The 22,082-nt window shown below is 37.5% G+C and overlaps 1 long non-coding RNA gene across 2 annotated transcripts; it reads right to left on the bottom strand.

Moving 5' to 3' along the window:
• Nucleotides 1–17,836: 17,836 nt before the first annotated feature.
• LOC103876396 lies at nucleotides 17,837–22,081 on the bottom strand. Of its 2 annotated transcripts, none has more exons than XR_635621.4 (3): nucleotides 21,715–22,081; nucleotides 21,005–21,098; nucleotides 17,837–17,996 (listed from the first exon to the last, which is right to left on the bottom strand). It is a non-coding gene; the product is annotated as an uncharacterized LOC103876396 (long non-coding RNA). The 2 variants fall into 2 exon arrangements; XR_002516209.2 differs by having other exon boundaries at nucleotides 21,617–22,081.
• Nucleotide 22,082: the final 1 nt, after the last annotated feature.

Raw genomic sequence — 22,082 nt, forward strand, 5'->3', positions numbered from 1 at the left:
CATTACTGGGTATATATCCAAAGCATTATAAATCATGCTGCTATAAAGACCCATTCCTATTCTTATCAGGTGGGAGACTGCCTCTCATTTTGGTGCCAAGAACAAATACAAGGACTCTGGATTGGGGTTACCAGGAGAGGATGTAGGGTACAATATTGCAGGCTGGGGATTAAGTATATAAATTGTGTACTGAGACTTCCTCAATCTTCTTCCTTCACTTAGCTCCCAGAACACTGTTAGCCAGGCTTATGTTTTCTTAGCAGAAGGCTGGAAATATTGTCTGGGCAATCTTATCAGCCTGAAAGAAAAGATATTGACATTGGCCCAGTATGTTGGCCTATGTCACATCATCCTGTAGCAAACCCAATGGAGAGTCCCCTCATGCATACAAAACATCCTCTTTTCAATGCTTCATTCTTAAAATAAAACTAGAGAGCTAGGAATCACTAGATAGTTGAGGAAAGCCTATTAATGAAAGATAGAGACCAAACCAAACCAAACAAACAGAAGAAAACAACTTGAAGGAAACAAGCTCTGCTAACAGAACAATAAAATAAGAAAATATATAAAATAGCAGGATTATCTCTAAAAGGAATATTCAGTAAGCTCAAAAGAAACCTAGATGTTAAAAAGATGACATTAAAAATAAGAAATTTAATGTAAGAGATAAAAGATAAAGAAATCTCCTAGGAAGTAGAACAGAAAGACTAATAAGGATAATTGAGGAGAAAGGATATATGAAAATTAGAGGATCAGTCCTGGTGATCCAACATGTAATAATAGTATTACTAAAAGAAGAGAACAGAGGGTAGGAAATTATCAAAAATGTGTAACATTGAAATCTTACAATCTCAGTTTTCAGGTTGAAGGGCCCACCAACTACCAGAATGATGGAGAGAAATTCATGTTCACCTGAGAGTATCATTATAAAACTGTCATTGATATATCCTCAATACCTAGAATAGTGCCTGGCACATAGTAGTCAATCTGTAAATTTGTATTGAAGAATTTAAACATTCAGCACAAGAGGGACAAAAAGATGAGACTACAAACTTCTAGAATAAAACAGGTTTAATATAAAAAATGAAGAACCAGAGTGTCATCTGTCTTCTCAATAGCAACACCTAAATCTAAAAGAGCAGTGCTTTCAAAATTCACAGGAAAAGAGACTTCTATGCCTTGAAAGAGTATTGTGTAGACTGAAGATATTTTCAAATTTATAAGGTGTCTTAGTCCATTTTCTATTCTTATGAGTAAATACTATAGACTGAGTAATTTATAAAAAATAAAGGTTTATTTAGCTCATGATTCTGGAGGCTAGGAAATACAAAAGCACAGCACTGGTATCTGGTGAGGGCCTTCTTGCTGCATCACAGCATGACAAGAACATCACACAGCGATAGGGCAAAAGAATGTCAGCTCAGGTCTCTCTTCCTCTTTTTATAAAGCCACCACTCCCATCATGGGGGCTCCATCCTGATGACCTGATCTAACCCTAATTACCGCCCAAAGGCCCCACCTCCAAATGCCATCAGCATATAAATTTGAAGATTAGGTTCCCAACACGTGAATTTGAGGGACACAGTCAAATCATAGCACAAAGCCTCAAAACATTTACTTTCTTTGCATTCTTTTTCAAGAAGCTACTTAGTTATGTTCTTTACTAGGAAACAAGCTGAGAAAGAGTAAGACATAGGAATCAGGAAACAAGATCCAAGACTAGGAATGACCAGGAGAGTCCCCAGGAGTATGAGGAAGGCAGCCTCCATCAGCTGGGCAGTGTCGGGGAGCAAGTAGTTGCCTCTAGGGCATGAAAAATGGAAGATGGGAGCTAGGGATGGTTGTTTTCCAAGCAAATCTTGTAGAAATATTTGATTTTTAATGCTGAAGAGCATCTTATCCAGATGGAAGCAAGTCAGATTTCCTTGAGAAGATGTTGTTAGAGTCCTAATGGATTTGAATATATTAAAAGGAGATTTCTACAATTGAGGTAGAGTTTGAATTAGTAATAACTACATAGAAAACTAAATGAAAAGCAACAAGATAACTAAGACAATACTTCCAAAAAGTAAGACAAAAATAGATCCCCCTGGCTGGGTGTGCTGGCTCACGCCTGTAATCCCAGCACTTTGGGAGGCTGGAGCTGGTGGAACAGCCTGGCCAACATAGTGAAACCCCATCTCTACTAAAAATACAAAAAATTAGCTGGGCGTGGTGGCGGGTGCCTGTAATCCCAGCTACTTAGGAGGCTGAGGCAGGAGAATCACATAAACCTGGGAAGTGGAGGTTGCAGTGAGCAGAGATCGTACCACTGCACTCCAGCCTGGGGACAGAGCGAGACTCCGCCTCAAAAAATAAAAATAAATAAAAATAAATAAAAAATAAATAAAGCCTGTAAAGCCTTGGACCATTCCTGGTCTACATTTGGGCCTTTTGGGGCTTCCTTTTTGTTTTACTTCTTGCCAATCTGCCTTATTTTATTCACTGTTGTTCCTCAGGTTATCAAATTAACATCACATTTCAGATCAAATCAGCTTCCCAAATGTTTCACCCAATTCACTTTCCTTAGAATTCTGTGTGCTCTCAAATATGTTGAAAGATTATACCAATATCTTGCTGAGTGTCAAAAGCAGATATGATAGGTTCCTATCTGTATGTAGATGGTCAATTCCTCCAGAATACATTTGGAGATCTACTCACTACGTTATAAGTAAGCCAATCCTCACTTTGTTTTTTATTGTCTAGATTTTTAAAAGATGAAAATTTAGTAATATTTTATCAGGAAAAAGGCTTGTTTTAAAAACAACTCTTCCATCATAAATTGACAATTTTATTATTAATTTCTGAAGGTGGCTTTCTCATCTATTATGTGAATTTTACTAGTTTTAAGAGTCAATGTATTTCCGAGTTTTTGGTGGTACTTCACTGTTCCTCCCTCAAAAAGCAACATTCACAGTAAGCCTTCCTGGTGCATAAATTACTCCAATTTGCCAATATAGAAATTGAGGCCTGCTGGCTTGTCTGAAAGTCACAACCAGAAAGTGTCGGGGTTTGGACTCAAGTTCAAGTTTTCTCATTGTAAGCTGAGTGTTCTTTCTACCATGTAAGCTAAGTGCCCATAAGTGTGTTGACAGTCTCTCTGGTCTCAAATTTGTGATATGAAGGTATGGAGTAGATGTTATTTAAATTCATATCAGTCCTAACATCCCATAAATTACTGCAATAGAGGACAAGATTAAACTTGTATTACTATCAATATTTATTCCTTCCACACAGAAACTATGGATTCTACTAAGTGCCAAAAAGTCGATATAATTATGATGTCCAGTTTACTTGCATGTAATTTTTATTCCCTGTCTTATTTGTAAATACCAAGGTTCCAAATGGCCTTGGGTTTTATTTTCACTTTTGCAATCATTTGGGAATTTTATCAAGGCTGAACAAGAGATTTGGAAATTCATAATGCATTTTCCAAGAAGCTGCAACATTGTGAAATTCATGGGGCTCTAACCTTTCTGCTGAGAGAAAGGGAGCTGACTGGACAAGACAGCTCATTTCCAGTAATGTTGCTGGGTAATTCTCTGGAAATAAGGGTGAGGCCATAGTAATCACAGCCCAGTTGTGTGCTTCTGGTTAGAGCCTATATTCAGGGACTATAGTGGGACACCACACAGTCTTTTTTTTTCTCCCTCAGCCCTGGACATTCACTCAGCAAGGTATACTCAGTTATCTAGGAGAGGCCATAAATGATACAGTCCAGCCTAATGCCCCTTGGAAGCTAAGAAGGTACAAAAACCAAATTGCTGCCAATGATAAAGTTTCAAACTGGACACAGATAAGAGACAGAGTGAGATTGCCTTTTGCCTACCTCTTGGCTAAATTGTGTGTAATTAACTGTGTGACCCACTTCTTCAGGCATTCCATGCCACTTGCCAACCACTTGCAGCAACTGGGCAGAGATCTTCTTCAGTCTGAGTGGTTTTAGGTCTTGATAAGTAATAACTCACATCTAATGCTTAAAGACCCAGGATCAAAATCTCCAAAAAATAATTTTGAAAAGCAAATGTCTATGAAACTGGTCTTTGAGTTGGTTATATTTTAAAAGGGGTAATCTCTAACACCCTTCATAAATACCTAAAAGCAATTTCTGAAGGCTATCTAATGCTTTGATTAGAAGTTTCTGATCCTTGAGCATGCCACTACTTAATGAACCATTACTTAAAGTTTATTATTATCAATACTTTGGAGAATCAAACAAAACCATTCTGGCCTTTGTTTTCCCACACGTTCATAACAGAGATGTATAACTGGAAGATGGGTAATAATGGTGATTATATTTCAGATACTGCTCTGAAGCCAACTAAACTTTTACTGTGTATCAACCTGCCTTTAAGTGCCCCCTTTTTAGCAGTACTCTGTCCCCACCTTCCAACATATCAACAGAGCTCTTTCTGTCCTCTCCTCATGAAGATTTTATCCTGGAAAGAATATGATAAAATTTGTCAAAATGATGTGTAAAAGACTGGTTCTGTTTACTGTGTTCCCTCTTGAAGGGATATTTTCATTTTAGTCACTCTTAGGACAAATGAGAGAGTCTGACATCAAGGTTAACTTTGGGTTACAGAGTGGAAGAGGAAGGGATGAGCTTTCTGTAGACCCTTGTACTACATCTGCAAATGACTGAAATTTAAAGTCATGAAAAAGATTTCTAGATTAAATCTGCAAATGAATCAAGTCTAGAATCGTGAAAAAGAATCATGAAAAAAATGCTTTTAAAGCTGGTAGCAGAGCACATAGTGAATGCTCGATAAATGTGAGTATTTTAATTATAATGTTACCATTATGGGTCCCACTACTGAGCTCCTGAGGGTACTGACTGAACGGAGCATTCATTGATAAGTCCCAGGTGATGGTATAATCCATATTCAGATCTTGTTCAGAGCACACTGGCTTCTGCCCTGGACTGGTAACTAGAAAAGAATGCATTTAGCTTTCCTGACCCTTGCTAATGGGAGCCAGCTGAAATACCCTGAGTATTATAATTTTAAGAACTCTGACAGAAAATTTTACAGAACTTTGGATGTATAGAAATTTCCCTGGAGAGGGTCACAAACCTAGAAACTTTGCTGAGATGTCAAGTTGAATTGAAAGGATCCCAAGGCCAGTGACTAAGTTACCATGCGACCAAGCAAGGCCAGGCAATCTCCTGGCATGTCTCATCTTCCTGATATTGTTATCAACTTGTTTCACATTCAGTCAATGGTATTATTTTGTTACGTGTCCTCCAATTGCTAGTTCTGGTACTCCAAGTAAAGCTCTAAGAAAGTGATTGTTGTTAGTGAGACAATAGAGTTTTAGTGTAAATTAGTGTGTGAAATATATAATATGAAGTTGGTTTTGGTCTGTGACTTGAATGAGTGTTTTATATTAAACAAACGAAGATTAGTGAAAGTTATTTTGTGAGTATTCTCACCCAGTGCAAAACTTGTTCTTGGAGTAAAAATAAAATTTTGGTGAAAGATGGAAAGGCAATAGTTTGTTCTGCAGATATCCTCCTGGGAATGGGGTAAAATGACATATATCTCAGCTTATACACTGCAGCACTTTTTAGAGTTTGTAATATCAAAAAATTGGAAATAACTCAAATGTGCATTAATGAGAGATTAATTGAATAAATTACAGTAAATTCATCAATGCAATAATATGAAGACATAAAACAGAATGAGCAAGCTCTCTCAATATCACTATGGAAAGAGCAATAAGATATAAAGACAAAAAGCAAGGTGAAGAGAGCATTGTAAAAAGAAGTGGAGGAAAGAATATATACATAAATACACATTTGCACAAATTATCTCTGGAATAATGCACAAGAAAATGGTAACTTTGGTGGTAGGGAGGAATGGAAATCACTAGGGAACACAAGTAGTAGAGGAAAATCTCACTATATATACTTGAGTCTTCTGATTTTTAATCTTGTGAATGCATTTTATTCTCTAAAAAATAGTTTTTTTTTTTTTTTTTTAAAGAAAAGACAGTGATCTATAGGGTTTAAATTAGTGCATAGGAAGCAACATGTCTATCAATAGAATGGAAAGAAAACCAAGAAATCATATAAAATTTTTCTGTTTTTCTGAATGTTGGAAATTTTTAAAGTTTCTAGAAATACCCTCTAGAAATGTCAAACAATTATTGTGTCATGAACATCTCTGGCTATTCATGATTAGTTATATTAGTGAGTGTCCTATTGGAGAATAATAAGGAAAAGCTGATTGATGAATTAGGATTCTTTTCCCCATAGTATATATTAGCAGATCCCTCATCAGAAAATCATTGTAGTGAATATAGTGATTGACCTGTCAACATCCATTCAACTTCACCCTTAAGGTTAGCTGGCATATAGTTGGGCTGCCAGTGGTCGGCCTGGATTAATTAAATCAATCACAGCAATTCCATTTTCCTTGCCAATGTCTACTTGGTTCAGGGATGGGTAAACTAAACCAATCTAGAAAGGACATTAAATAAAAACTGAGGGAATCCTTTAGTTAATAATATATTGGTTCATTCGTTATAATAAATGTTTCATACTAACGTAGGATACTAATGGGGGAGCAACTGAATGAGGAGTATATTAAGAACTCTGTATTTTCTTTGCATTTTTTTTCTGTAAATTTAAAGCTGTCCTAAATACACATTTATATAAAAAGAGACTAAAACCAGAAGTGTACACTGTCACCAATTTCTCTATATTTTCAAATTGAGAAGAAATTATTTACTTTTTAAAGATTATTCAGTTTAAAAACTTTTTCCCTCTTTATAATTAAACTATTTCCAGCTTTTTCTTTAATTTTTTTGCTAGTAACCCAAAATTATTTCTTCCATGTTACTTTGAAAATTAGATTATTGGTTCATAGGGCCAATCTAATTAACTTAAACTATCTATATTCTATTCCAAAATTTTTTGTGAATTATTCAAAATAGTGCAGAGTCTCATGTTTTCCATCCTATTATTCTATCATGGTATAAAAACAAATAAGAAACACAGTGTGAATACAATTGCTGAAAAGCATATAAACCTTTTTCATCAATTAAGTTTATTTATTCTTTGAACAAATTTAATGCATGAAACATACTGATAAACTGATGTAGATTGAGAGGCTGTTTAACTTTCTTAACTTGGATATTCTTCATTTATCTGTCTTTTTGGGTCAATAAGAATCCTAATCTTTGATTCTGGCAAAGTTCAGAAACTAATTTTTACCAGTTTTTTTAGATATGATCAGATCTACTTAAGAGTTTCATACCAATTATAAATTCATTGTGTGGTGATTTTAAATCCAGCATATTAAACTGTTAATTTACAATTTGGCTATATTTTCACAGCAACTATTATCTGTTATCTGTTTTTCTTCATAGTTGTTCTCAGTTATTATGGTACTTAGAAAATGGTATTTGTGATGAGATTTCTTGATGGATAATAGGTCATGGCAAGGGGAATTTACTCACTTGAATAAATGGGGCAGGGTCAGCGCAGATCCCCTTGCACTTATATAAGGTAGGCTTTCCAGTGTCTGCTACACATTGAATCTCTCTTCCTGGGACAACGCTAGATATTGATTGACAAAGGTTCTCTTCCAGAGTTCAGATCAGCATGCTTTTTCTGCAAAGGGTCAAAAAGAAAATATTTTGAATTCTGTGGATCATTTGGTTTCTGTCACAACTACTCAACTCTGCCCTTGTAGACTGGAAGCAGCCTTAGGGTATTTGGCAAGCAAGTTTGGGGCTATAATTTGCTGATCCCTGTTTAATTCTTTTTTTTGTTTGTTTGTTTTAATTTTAATCTCCAAGCAGATCACTCCATTTTAGGGATGAATTCCAGGATAGCTTACATTTAGTTAGAGTTATTTGTAGCTTGTGATGTGATCACATGGTCTTTTATATCAAGTGGTAGAGGCACAGACTCTGGAGCTGGAGAAACATGGTTGGAATTTCAGCTCTCCTCAGCAATAGGTGTGCAGCCTGGAGCCTCGTTCTCCAAACTTCCTTTTCTCATCTGTGGAATGTGGATGATGACTTCTATGATAGAAGGGTGCTGTGATGATTAAATGAGAGCATATGTTAAGAGCCTGACACAAAGAAAATGTTCAAAAAATATTGGTTTCCTTCTCTAACTCTGCAACAACATTCTCCTCTCTACACACATGTGAGAATTGGGCAACACCCCAATCTCGTCAATACACATTTGCAAGCCCTCTCTCAGATGGCTGACCTAGGAAATTCAAAATTAATTCGAATGAGCTTTAATTTCAGACAGTGCTATTTTTAAAAATCTCTTTTCAGTTTTGGGGAATCCATTTTGTGTAGTTCAGTTCTTGCAACCTCTTGCGTGTTGAAAACAATAGCCACCACAACCACAACATGTGATGAAAGCATTTAACCAAAGGCCTTGATTCTGATAACTCTCAGGGAGATAAAGGAAACCTACATACTATCAGATTTTAAAGGGTCACTACTCAAAAGAAATAACATGGAAATAGTAACAAATTTAGATTTTATCTAATGTTTGATATGACCATGTCTAAGCTTTTAGAATTGGTTTTATTATAAAATTGCTTGGGGAATTCACTTTTAGTGTCATAGTAGTGGGTTGTGAAATCAATATTACTTGAAATTTTTCCCCTTTGAAAAGTTTAACTTAAGAATATGCATACACATATAAGCCACTAGAGGTAGAAAGTACTTTCACAGCAGGAGAATAATTGTGTGTGTTTACTTACTTGTATAAATACACTTAGACACTCTAGAGTTAAGTATATTTAGCATCAGACTTTTTTAGTTGGGGGATATTTAAGTTCTGCCATAATTTTTAAGAAAATAATTTGCTTGCTCACTAGAGAAATTGTTATAATCAATGCTAACACAGCTCTTTAACATGAGTAAAGTAATAGTATCTTCAAAGAACTAGGGTAGTACAAAAGCAATATAATTTGGAGAAATAAAAAGTACCCCAACAGATGAGAGATATTATTGTTTCAAGCATGAGAATTGAAAATTGGGTGTCTTGGTCATGGAGCCTTGTCCTTTATTCCTGGTGTCATAACTCTTCAATATGTGATTCATTGCATTTGTTTCTTGGTTCGTTCATCTGTTCATTTCCTTGATACATAGTAAAGAATTACCACTTGTGAAGCACTATGCTAAGTGCTAGGAACCATAATTTATTCACAGACAGACACATAAATTATCAATTACAATATGTTTTATATGTGCTACTACAGAAATATGTACCAAGAGCTGAGAGAGTAGTACAGAAATAAAGATTCATTCTGAAGGGGCTAGACAAGAGTGTATGGGGAAGAAATGGTCAGAGAGGCTTCATAGAGAATGTAAATGACTCTTGAGCTGGGTAAAGAAGCTCTTCAGGGTTTTTTGAGGATGACAAGACCAAGAATTCTAAACAGGGTAAACTACATGATCAAAATCAAAGAAGTATAGTAATGTACTTTGAATGTACTTGTGAGTAGTTTGATGTAGCTGGAGCAGGGGCTTTATGGTGGGGAGTGGGTGGAGGTTTTATGCCACAGTATAAATCTTCATCCTTTATCCAGTTGGCCAGTGATCCTTTGGCTACCATTCTAGTTTTTCTCTATAATGTCTAGTTTTCAATGGCCAAAACCCTAGATGTATTAGTGAAGTGTTTTTAGGTTTCAAGGAGCACAAATATGCCTCTAACTTTTGGTGATTTCAATTTATTATAAGGATACGAATACATTAGGAAGCAAGTATAGGAAAAATTTTAATGGAATAATCAGGCCTTATGTGAAGCTGGAGCATTGTTCATTGGTCTCCAGAATCACATATTAATAGCAACTCTGATATCCTAAGAGCAGTAATAGAGGTTGTCGTCCCACGGACTTCTCTCTTTGCTTCTTCCTCCTTCTGTTACTATTGTACTCTCTAAGTCTCAGTTTATCTGGTTCATGGTTTCTATTTACTCATTGCTTCTACTAACTTATGAGCCTGCTTAGTCTCTGCTTGGTTTCCTGGTTCCTACACTACTTTGCTCTGTGCATCCCTCCCTGTGTACTTTTGTTCAGGAAAGAATTAGCAATAGGCCCAAGACTGCTATTCCTAGAAATCTCCTTGCAAGGTTGGCTACTGATGGGTATCTGGAAACTTAGGTTCCAGCAGGGTTCTGGCCATTCCCTAAATGATAAAAGTGGCCCACTCTGTCTAAATTGTTAGTATAAACAGCATAGTTTATTATGCTAACCATCTGCTTTCCTTCTGGCAGTCAGGGCTTTGGTATATGCCAGGAAAAGGGTGCCTCTGTGACAACCCCACAATCAAAACCTTGAGCTTCCCTGGTAGGCAGTATTTCACACCTGTTGCCACAACTTGTTGTAGAGGAATAAAGTGCCTCTTGTGTGACTCCACTAGGAGAGGACTCTTGGAGGCTTGCTTGCAACTGGTTTCCTCAGACTTTGCCTTATATGCCTTTCCCTTTGCTGAATTTGCTCTGTATCCTGTCACTGTCATGGCTATAAGTAGGACTATATGTTGAGTCCTGTGAGTCCTCCTAGCAAATCATTGAACCTGGTAGGTGGTCTTGAGGACCCCTACACCGCTTTGCTTTGGGATTCTTAGAATATCTTATTCACAGCACATTACCTGGTCTTTACTATGCTTGACCCCTGGCTATCTCTTCATTCTCATCTGATACCCCTCCTCTCATTCTAATTATGCTGGATTCCTTGATGTTCCTCAAACTTTCCAAGAATGCTCCTGCTTTGAAACTTTGTGTTTGCTTTTCCCTCTGCCTGTGCTTTTTTCCCACAGATATCTACGTGGTTTGTTCCCTCACTTCCTTCATATCTTCATTCTTATCTACTCTTTTTTCCATAGTAACAGAACCACTGATTTTTGGCTGGGGACACAGTCACCAGAAAGTCACCTTCCCGATCCCCGTTGATGACAGGTGTGTCTATATGAGTAAATGCAAGCCAATGGGATATAAGAGGAAGCTGGGTGTGCAACTTTTAGGAAACATCCCGAATTAGAGTGGGCTCTATTTTCCCTTGCCTTTTTCCTTTCTATTGAGTGAAATGGGATGTATGATGCTTGGAGCCTTGGCAGCCGTTTTGAATAATGAGGCAACCTTGGAAATGGAAAGTACAGTCAATGGAGCTACAAGATAGAATAGGCCTGATAATGTGGAGGCCAATACCAAACCTCTAGAATCTACCTCTGTACTTTAACAAGAGCCAGAAATAAACTTCTGTTTTATTTACGCCCAGCCAATTGGCGTTTTCTCTCACTTGAAGTAAGTCCTAATCCTAACTAATAGAAGTACTTATCTCTAGTCTGACTTCTTGAAGTCAGGAGGCAGAATTATATAGTACGAAGCAAGGTACCGTATGAACTGCACTTTGTTTTAAAGGAAGTTGTGGGCATGACAGGAAGGCTGGAAGATAGAATGTTATCATGTGGGAAATGTCAGCTGTGGAAAAGCATTACAGTAATGACTCCTTCCCCCACAACCCAAATGAATCACACTTCTCTGTGTCTACATGCTTCTTTGCAATATGATGCTGCTACTCCTCCCATCAAAAGGCAGAGGTTACCTGTCCATCTTCTTGAATCTGGTTTGAGCTGATGACTGGCTTTGACCATCAGAATGTGACAAAAGTGACATTATGCTAGTTCCAGAGTCTAGGCCTTTAGAGACCTTGCAGCTATGGTGCAACCATGTAAACAATACTATGGGAGTCTAGAGGTGGGAGGACCTAACTGGATATAGAGAAGGAGATGATGGTGGGTCCAGTGAGGAGAGTTTACAAAACCTATTCTTGAGGTGAGAAACCATCTTCGATGTTAAAGGAGGAGTAGGGATAATACTGCCTTCTCTGCTGACCCTCTGTACTTGGTTGTCACATGGAGCATTAGTTCCCAGATAAAGATTTCAAGAATCAGTAAAATCTCAACCACACACACACACACACATATATTAGGGAATGGATATACTGATGTAGTGTTGCCAATACTCTGGGTTTTTTTTTTTTGTTGTTGTTGTTTTTTTAAGAAAGGACATTTGAAATGCTATCTACCATCATCACCATCTCATTAAATACAACATAAAAACAGGAAGAATATTATCTCATACTAAAGGACAAACCTTTAAATTGCATGCTTTCCTCCACTGTCCTTGGTTTTTGTACTGTACATGTATAGTAGTCTTAGACCAGCATTTGGTGGCCATTAGCCTTTCAAGTTTTACCAGTTAGGTTAACAACACAACATTTGGTTTCTTCATATGGCAAAGACTTACAGTTTTCCTCTAAAATCCATACTTCCCTTTTCCCATAGAAATAAAGGCTACACTAAGTACATGATTACTCACCTAGAGCCTACATCTTTAGCCTCTTTCACGGCTAAATGTGACCACATGATTAAGTTTTGGCTAATAGGATGTGAGTTGAAGTAACATGTAAGCTGAAGGTACGTGCAATTTCTGGGTCATTTCTACCTTTAAAAGTAAGCTGCTTACTTTGGCGTTCCTCTCTTTTTCTTTTCCACAGATGGGAACCAGTGAGTGTGACCACAACCCACTGATGATATCACCTAAGGGAATGGTGGGTGGAAAATGGAAGGAATTTGAGTTCCTGCAAACTCAAATCCTGCAAATCTGCATTGCTCTTCTTGGGACTACAACACAAGGAAGAAATGAACTTCCATCTTATTTAAGCCTCTGCATATAGATGTACACTTCTTGGTGTTTCCTTTTTAGAATAGCTAAGGCTTTATCTTAACAACCAAGAACTCAGCTCTCTCTTGCTTTCGCAGTGGTATTTGCCTATCAACTTCCCCCTCAAAGGTTCCACGTTACTCCTATCTATCCCACCCACTTGGGATAGCTGAGCTACGAGGTCACCAGAGAAGGACATTTACATTTCCACTTAGGTGTGGAATTCCCCTAAATGGAGAAGGCCAGTTATCTTCTTACTGCTCTTGCACAGTTTCTCTCACTGTTCTCCACTTGTTCCTTATGCCTTACTTAGGCTGCAGTTAAAGAAACGCTCCCTTGGTGGTTTGGCTGCTCAACCAATGGGCATAGCTCACCCTCAGGACTTTCCACCTTGCCTAGCTCACTTCCTTTTTCTGCCTTCTGAGCATTGCCTCTTTTATTTTCCAGATGCTAGATAATACACATTCCCTTTCAAATCACACAGACACTTTCAAACAATAGTTATTGAACATGTACTTTGTAAGGTAAAACATAAGATTAGAAACAGGAAAAGTACCTGACTTTTTGGTCTCCTTGGAAATACACAAATAAAGAGGAAATTATAAATTTAAGTGAAAATTCCTGTAATTGGGATATGTACAATGTGTTACGGGAATACACAAGAGAAGTGCCTGACCCAATGTTGTACAAAAGGGATGTGGTCAACCATGTCAAGTGAAATAAAAGCATAAAAAAGGTGAAATAAATGTGTACATTGGCTATAAAAAACTGTACACCTATGAATAAAACATCATTTTAAAACTTCAAATAATTTCAGAGTATATAAAATTAAAAGTGAAAGTTCTTTTTCTCCCACATCTTAATACCCATAGTGATTTGTTATTACTTGGTGTATGTTCTTCCAGATATATAGTATGAAAATAGATATAATATATTGATATATATAGTATGAAAATACATCTATATATCTATATATAGTATGAAAATGATTCTATACATATATAGTAACATATCTGTATTTATTATAGATAGTAAATATCTATATTTACTATAGATATATATCTATAATAAAAACCTATTGATATATGTTTTTATTTTGTAATAAGTTAGTATACATATTATTATGTAGCTTCTTTTTTTGCATGTACTTGTTTCCTTATCAGTATATTGACCTCATTTATAAAATTACATATACTTCCCTAGTAATAGTACACTAACTTAATCTTCCTTTTATAACACTTAGGTTTCTTTCTTTCTTTTTTTTTTGAGATGGAGTCTTGCTCTGTCACCCAGGCTGGAGCGCAGTGGCACAATCTTGGCTCACTGCAACCTCCACATCCTGGGTTCACACGATTCTTCTGCCTCAGTGTTCTGAGTAGGTGGGACTACAGGCGTGCGCCATCACACCCAGCTAATTTTTGTATTTTTAGTAGAGACGGGGTTTCACCATATTGGCCAGGCTGGTCTCGAACTCCTGACCTCGTGATCCATCTGCCTTGCCCTCCCAAAGTGCTGAGATTACAGGTGTAAGTCACCATGCCCAGCCTCTTTCATTTTTTTCCCTTCTAAAATCAGTGTTTCAAGGAACATTCTATCCATTGGATTTAATGATAAATATTAAGAAAAAAAAACTACAAGTGGAAATTCTATATCTGCCCCAAATATGTGAGAAACAAATTAGACATTTTTGCATATGTAAAGTATCAGAAGGTACCTTCTTCCTCTTTTCTTTCTGGGGAACTTACTTGAGGAATCACCACTCTAGCAAAATGAAAACCAAAGTAAAACTCTGATTTCAAGGGGATTTAAAATATATTAAAAATGTGAATGAGTAATCAATCCAGTACAATTTAAAAGACAAGAATTGAGGATCATAGCCTGGTTCTTGAATGGGGAACTTGAATATTATAAAGAAATTGGCATGTCCCAAATTAGTGGTTAGGTTTCTTTCAATTCCAAACAAATCCCGAGAAAAGTCTGTTTTTAAATCATGACAAAATAGTCTAGGAAAATAAGGTAAGCAAGAATGATTAAAGAATGTTTACAAAAAAGGGGTCTAGAGGTTGGTATTTGCCTTTATCAGATGCTGAAGAATCATAAACATACAACAGTCAGAGCATGTTAAATACTGAGAACAGACAGATAAATCAGATAAAAGTGATAAACTGGAACTTGAGTTTATAAAATAGAAAAAATAGACAATATTTTAAAAAATAAATCTAAGAAATTGTTTCTTTAATAAATAAGATTGGAAAAATAAAATAACTTTTTGATGAATATTTTATTAGAGCTTTACATCACAGCATACATAAGAGGTAAATATTTAATCATAAAAATTGAAGAAGGTATAGAAAAAAGTTTATATCATCTTATGATGAAGGATTTCCTCAAGCAAAAAAGCAATGGAAGACATGATAGGAAAAGACAATAAATTTGAAGATATAAAAATATAAAGTTTCTGCACTAAAAATACAGATAAAAGGAAAAGGCAAATCACAAATGGGAAAGATGTGTACAACAAATGTTGCAAAAACCAAGATTACTATCATTTGTCAAAACTCTGATACTGGTAAAATCCAACTCTCAGCCTGGTCTGTGCCTAAACTCTCACAGATGAATGTATCTGAAGAAAAATACAAAACCATGTGCATCGGTCAACTTTAAATTAGCGGTTCATTTCCTTCACATGAGTCTTTAGTTGGCTTCTAAAATTGTAATAAATTTCCCCATTTCATTCAGTCCCCCACATCCCCAATGACTCTTTCTAACTTCTTCTTACACTTCAAACTTCCAGCACCTCCTCCCCATTCTCACTCTAAACTGATGATCTTGCTTATCTCATTGGGAATAGTAGCTATCAGAAAAGACCTTCCACACACTCCTACCATCACAGCAACTCAGCCTCCTGTTCCAGAAAATCCCTCTATGCGCCTATTCACCTCTCCACAGCAGCCCTAGCTCCCATCATCTCTCACCTACTCAAGGACAAGGATTTGTTTTCAGCAATTTGACTTTTCCCTCTCTCTATTGAATAATGCCATTCAGCCTACAGTCATGTTACTATTTTTCTTTCACATTAAAAAAAAAAAAACACCTCTTTTGTCCCACTTTCCCCTTAAGTGATTAGCCAATTTCTCTGCTGTCCTTTGCAAAAAACCTCCTAGGAGGAGCTATATGTGCTTACTTTCATATTTCTAATTTATGAACTCTGTTCTCTCTTGAACTCAACTTAGTCTTTCATCCTTCACCAACTTCATTGTCAAAGTCACCAATGATATTCATTTTTGCTAAACCCTGTGATCAATCCTGTTTCATCTCACCTGATCAGCAGCATTTGACACAACTATCACCCCCTCTTCCCAGAAACATTTGATTCACCTGGCATCCAACACACCACTCACCTTGTTGTGTTCTTCCCATCTCACTTCTTATGTCTAAAATGATCCTCCTGATCTTTCCACATCCCCCTAACTGCTCCACTTGTATTCCTTCCCATTTCTGTTAATGACAATTCCATCCTACTAGTTGCTCGGAATCAAAATCTAGAGGTCATATTTGACTCATCTCATTCTCTCATGCTCCACTGCAGCCAGACAGTGGACCTGTTGGCTCTATCTTCCACATAGCTTCAGGTGCTAATCACATTATACCATTGTCACTGCTACCACCCTATTGCAAGCCACCACTCACCACAAGTGGATTAATATGATACCTCCTGATTTTCCTGCTTCCACTGTTGCTCCTTTTGCTCTCCACCCAACAGTCAGAGTGACCCTGTTAAGTGAGGTTAGCATATCAAGTCTTTGCTTAAAACACTCTAATAGATTCCTGTCTCAAATTAAGAAGCCAAAATCAGCACAAAATCTTCATATATGATATCCCTGCCCTCTCCCCTGGTCCCTGCATCTTCTAAACTTTCTTCTTACTCACTACTTCAGCTACAGTAGCTTTCTTGCTATTCCTGGAAAAAGCCAGAGATACTTGGGTCTTTTCAATGGCTCTCCCTATGTCTGGAGTGCCTTATCCTAGATACCCACCTGACTCCCTCCCTCCCCTTCTTTGTTTTTTTACTCAAATATCACCTTCCCTCACCACTTTCTACACTCCTACCTGCTAAATCCCCATCTCTTCCCCTGCTTTTTCACTAGTATATACTATATAATTTTACTTATTTTATTGTCTATCTCTTTACAATGTAAACTCCATGAAGTCTGGGATTTTTGTATTATTTTTTACTGACATAGTCCCAGTGCTGGCATGTAGTAGCAGTTCAATAAAATTTTGTTGAATAAATTAATGAATTATGTTTAATACATACATACAAAGGGCAAATGGAATACAAATCTCTTTTGAAATTCCTAAAATGTAATTTGATAACACATATCAGAAGTCTTCACTCCTAGAAATTTATCAATGCAGGATTTCCCTAACTAATATAAAGGAAACGTTGCTCTAGCATATTAATAGGTATTTGGAAAACAAAGAAAATTATTTAAAAAAAAAAATCTCTTAGCCTCCTACGGTTTTCAGACTTGGTTGCACATTGTCATTACTTAAGGAGTTTTAAAATATGTTGATGACCGAGTCCCACCTTGGGAGATATTGATTTAATTGTTTTGGACTGGTTGTCTCTCTTTTTGTGATTATTAGCAGCCTTTGGTGAAGTTACTGAGATCCATTAGTTCATTAGGGGCTCTAGGTGGTAATCTTGTTAACATCTCTGGGCTTGTATTTTTTTGTACACAATGTGAAAGGGTTAGCGTACGTTACTTGTAAGCATCCTTAGAACTGGGATATGCTATGCTCCTATGGGTAACACTCTTAATTAGGGGTTTGTTTGAAAGCATTTACTGTTTCTTCCTGGTGATTTACTGGCATATGTTTGTGTGCATGTATATAAGCTTGATAATGCTCCAAAATAAGAAAAGGTATCCATCTTTATTATAAAGAAACCACAATAGTAAGTCAGAATTCTAAAAAGAGATACCAAGCCTTCTACTCCAACATGTCAGGCATGATATTAATCTCCTATACATACTGTCACAAACTCCCTGTAGGGCCTGTTAAGGAACAGGGCTCTGCAACTGGGCCAGCTGGGTTTTTCAAAACTGTTATTTATTTATTCATTTTATTAACAGGACAAGGGGAAACATCAGAAAACAGTAGCAAGCAACTCTTTTTGAAGCATCTTGGCACTGCATGTTGTCCCATCAGTCTTCAGTTTGTTTATCTTCTAATAATATTGTTTCTTAACCTGAATAAACAAAAAATCCAGGTAGCTATTTGAGGTATGATACATTTGAAAAGCCTTTTAGAACACAGAAGCCAAAGTTGTTCACTCTATCATTAAATGTCATTAAAAAGATGCTGGGTACAGTGGCTCATGCCTGTAATACCAGAACTTTGGGAGTCCAAGGCAGGAGGATTGCTTGAGCCCAGGAGTTTGAGACTAGCCTGGGCAACACGGCGAGACCTGGTCTCTACTAAAAAATAAAAAATAAAAACAATCAGCCGGGTGTGGTGGCATGTGCCTGCAGTCTCAGCTATATGGGAGGCTGAGGCAGGAAGACTGCTTGAGCCTGGGAAATCGAGGCTGTAGTGAATTGTGATTGCACCTCTGCATTCCAGCCTGGGTGACAACAAGACCCTGTCTCAAATAATAATAATAATAATAATAATAATGATAATAATAATAAAGATAATGTAGCTGAGTTGAATTAACCCATTTAGGGATGCATTTCTTCCCAAGGGAAACTACAGATTTATTCCTCACAAGTAGATTTCACAATCCCCACACAATCAGATTTGGGGGATCAGATAACATGTTCACTGCACTTATCACTGTGAATTAAAAAGCCTTTGAAAAATCCAGTTACCCATTTAGATAAACAAAGTTATGTACTTTTTAGGGCAAATAACCTGTTTTGTAGAAAAAGTTATTACATGTAACAGGCAGTTATTTTGAAATGCAAGCTCCATAACTTATTATAAAATGAGATCAATTACTTCACATAAGTAACACATCAAAAAGTGTACATCAGATCAAGCCTGGTGGCTCATGCCTATAATCCCAGCACTTTGGGAGACTGAGATGGGAGGACTGCATGAGCCCAGGGGTTTGAGACCAGCCTGGGCAACACAGTGTGATTCCATCTCTACACAAAATAAAACAATTAGCTAAGGCGTGGTGGTGCACACCTGTAGTTCCAGCTACTTGGGAGGCTGAACCTGGAGGATCGCTTTAGCAGAGGAGTTCCAGATTACAGTGAGCTATGGTGCAGCCACTGCCTCCAGTCTGGGTGGGTGAAAGAGTGAGACCTTGTCTCTAAAACAAAAACAAAACCCAAAAAAGTGTAAAGTCCTTATAAGTGTAAAACGCCTGGCCCATAGCGAATGCTCAGTGTATTAGCATTTATCACTATATGAATGATTTATGTGGTTATTGCTGCAATCATTACTAAACATTACTTCTGAGTCTTTTGGTTAAATTGTTTTAGGAAAATTAAGAGAAGACCATTGGTTTTTTTTTTTTTTGAGTTGCCAATTATGTTACAAAGTGGATTATATCTGTATGGTGAGTGAGCACACTGTGGTTCTTGTCAATTTTAAAAATTGTTAAGTTTCACTATACAAGATATTTAGAATCAAACAGTACTTGGTACAAACAACTGTTTCATTGATGTTGTAATAGTTTTAAATAGATGGATAGTGCAAACAAAGTGAAAATAATTTTGGTAATTCCAGAAACCAAAACCTGTGAGTGAGCGTGGGTACTGAGCGCTGGGTAAAATTTACAACGAAACCTTTATCAATGGGGACCCAGATAACAGAACCTTCCATGTGCAGGATCCTAATGGATGCCTTTCTGTATTATAGTGGATCTCAGCAAGCATCTTTACACTAAAACGTGGTGTTGAGGTTATGGGCATAAAGTGGAAGAGTCCATTATCTCAGAGTAAGCTTATGTTTAGGCTGTGAAAAATGGAGGCTTGAAGAACAACAGCCTTAGAGAAAAGAAGACCGTGAAGTAATCTTGTGTATGTATTAAAGAATGAGTAATACAATCATTATGACCTAAATGAGTAGACTGAGTGGCAGATCTATTTCACTGAATGGTAACATAAGATACCTGCATAGCAATAATTGTTCTTCTTGACCTCTCCTTTTTCTTTTTATTAACCACACCTTTGGGAGTGATTTAGCGGTAGCTGAAACCAACTAGCCTGGGCCGAAGGGTTTCTGTATTGTCCAGAACATCTTGTTTCTCAAGGCTGCCTTTTGTTTTGGTTAATGAGAAAGCATATGGTTGCCATTTCCTTTCTGAGAACTGCTGAGTTGGTAGGGAAGGAAGTAGGTGTTCAGCTGAGTTCTCTCCTGTGGAGGAAGGGAAGGGCGGAGCCACAGCTTGGAGCACCAACTTCTGCTTTTGTGGGGCTTGATTTTCTGCTTCTGATTCCTTTTTATAAAATGTCCATACAGTTAGTCTGAACAGCCCAACCTAATCCCTTTTCTGGGGGCAAATGATTGAGAGTTGAGTGGCAAACTTTCTTTATCCAAACTCTTGGCCATAACTCTTAACATTCTTAATTGGTTTCCTGTCTATTCTTAATCTCTTGAAGATCTTGTCAAACCTTAAAAAAAAAAAAAAAAAAAAAAAAAAAGAGAGCTCTGCCTTAAATATTGCTTCTGTGAGAATATTTTGCCTGTGTAAGAAAATACAGCTTTGAGTACAATCCAATTGAAGTGTCAAGTCCTGCCAGATAACCATGGTAGAATCAGAGCTTCTGATCTGGATTGGGATTGAGGTTGGACACTGGTTCTGCCATTAACTGGCATGTTTCATCATTTGTTTTATTTGATGTTGAAATCATGCTTATAATTTTTTTACACCACTTTCCAGTATGACATCAGTGTCTTTGGCACCTTGGGCTTTATTAGTTCATGAAATGGAAGCTTCTGTTTCCTTAAAAATGCCTAGACTCTCTTGCTAACGTTGTGACAATTTTTGCAACTCTTTCTAGGGCTATAATATCTATGCTGCTTGTGTGCAAATATTTGGGAAGTGGTGGTTGATCTAAAAATACTCATAAAAATAGGGAAAAAATTAAGGCTTCTCACCCTTTTCCCAACATTTCTGCTACCACCACCAAGAGTTAACTAGATGATTCTTTAATGCCCCACTACTTTATCCTGCTATTTTATTTCTTCAGTCTGTTTTTGACTCTTATAATTACACCACTGCAAGCTAAGTCTATACATTACCTTTAGGCTGGAGAGCTCTGGGGTCAAGATTGACTAGATTCAAAACCCAGTTCAGCCATTCTCTAGCTATCTGGTCTCTGGTAAGTTCCATCGCCTGTAAAACGGGGATTAAAAAGGGGAAAATACTGAGTATGTACTATTTGCTAGGCACTAGTTGGACAATTTATGATCCATTTAATCAACCTTCTGCGAGGCAGGGATCCCCATTTTATTATGGTTAAAAAGCTGTAATAAAAGCCAATTGACCTAAAGGTCTCACAAGTAAATAACTGGAGCCCAGGTTTGTCTCTAAAGCACATGCTCTTTAGAACTACGCGACATAAAGAAAACTTTATTGATTTTTTCCCCCAGATTATGTTTCAAGGGTTCCCACTGCTGTTGAATAATTAATTCCTTTTAGATGTACAAAAACAAGTGCAAAGCAAAAGAAGAAAGGCAAAATGGGGAAGGTGTGTAATATGAGAGGCAGGGGGTAAGGAAAGATGAGAAGTCTACAAAGGAATTTACGTGTCTATTTGCTTAGTATTACACAGTGGAAGGCCACGTTCGACATTTGTGTTGCAGTCCTGCCTGCTCAGGGGTTGCTGGGTGACCTTCTGCAAATTACCTCACCTTTCTGGGTTTCAATTTAAGTATGCCTGAAATGAGGCGGTTGAATTGATCTCCAAATTCCCTTCTGGTGCTAAACTTCCAGCCTTGTAGCCACTGACCTTATCACCATGCCAGCGTGTTTTCCCTTGGTCCCGGACCAGCCGCCCTTGCCCGAACTCTGTTCTTACTCGACTGCGAACTATCTAACGTACTCACAGGTTCTAAACTCCACCGTTCCTCGTGACCGAGGGACTAAAGGGCCCGGGTAGGGGCTCAACTCTGAGAGAAAAAAGGCAAGAAAACCCGAAAGTCGGACAGTGAGCGGCAGAAGACCTCAGCACGAAAGCGAGGCGGCACAGAACTGCCACTCCGCCGCAACAGCTGAAGTGGGCGGAGAGCAGGCGGGCGGGGGAGGCGGGGCCGAGAGCGATTGGAAGGACGAGGGGGCGGAGCCCGCGCTGACAGCCCCCGGAGAGGAGCGAGGGAA

This window comes from Papio anubis, chromosome 10 (genome assembly GCF_008728515.1).
Source record: "Papio anubis isolate 15944 chromosome 10, Panubis1.0, whole genome shotgun sequence".
NCBI lineage: Eukaryota > Metazoa > Chordata > Mammalia > Primates > Cercopithecidae > Papio > Papio anubis.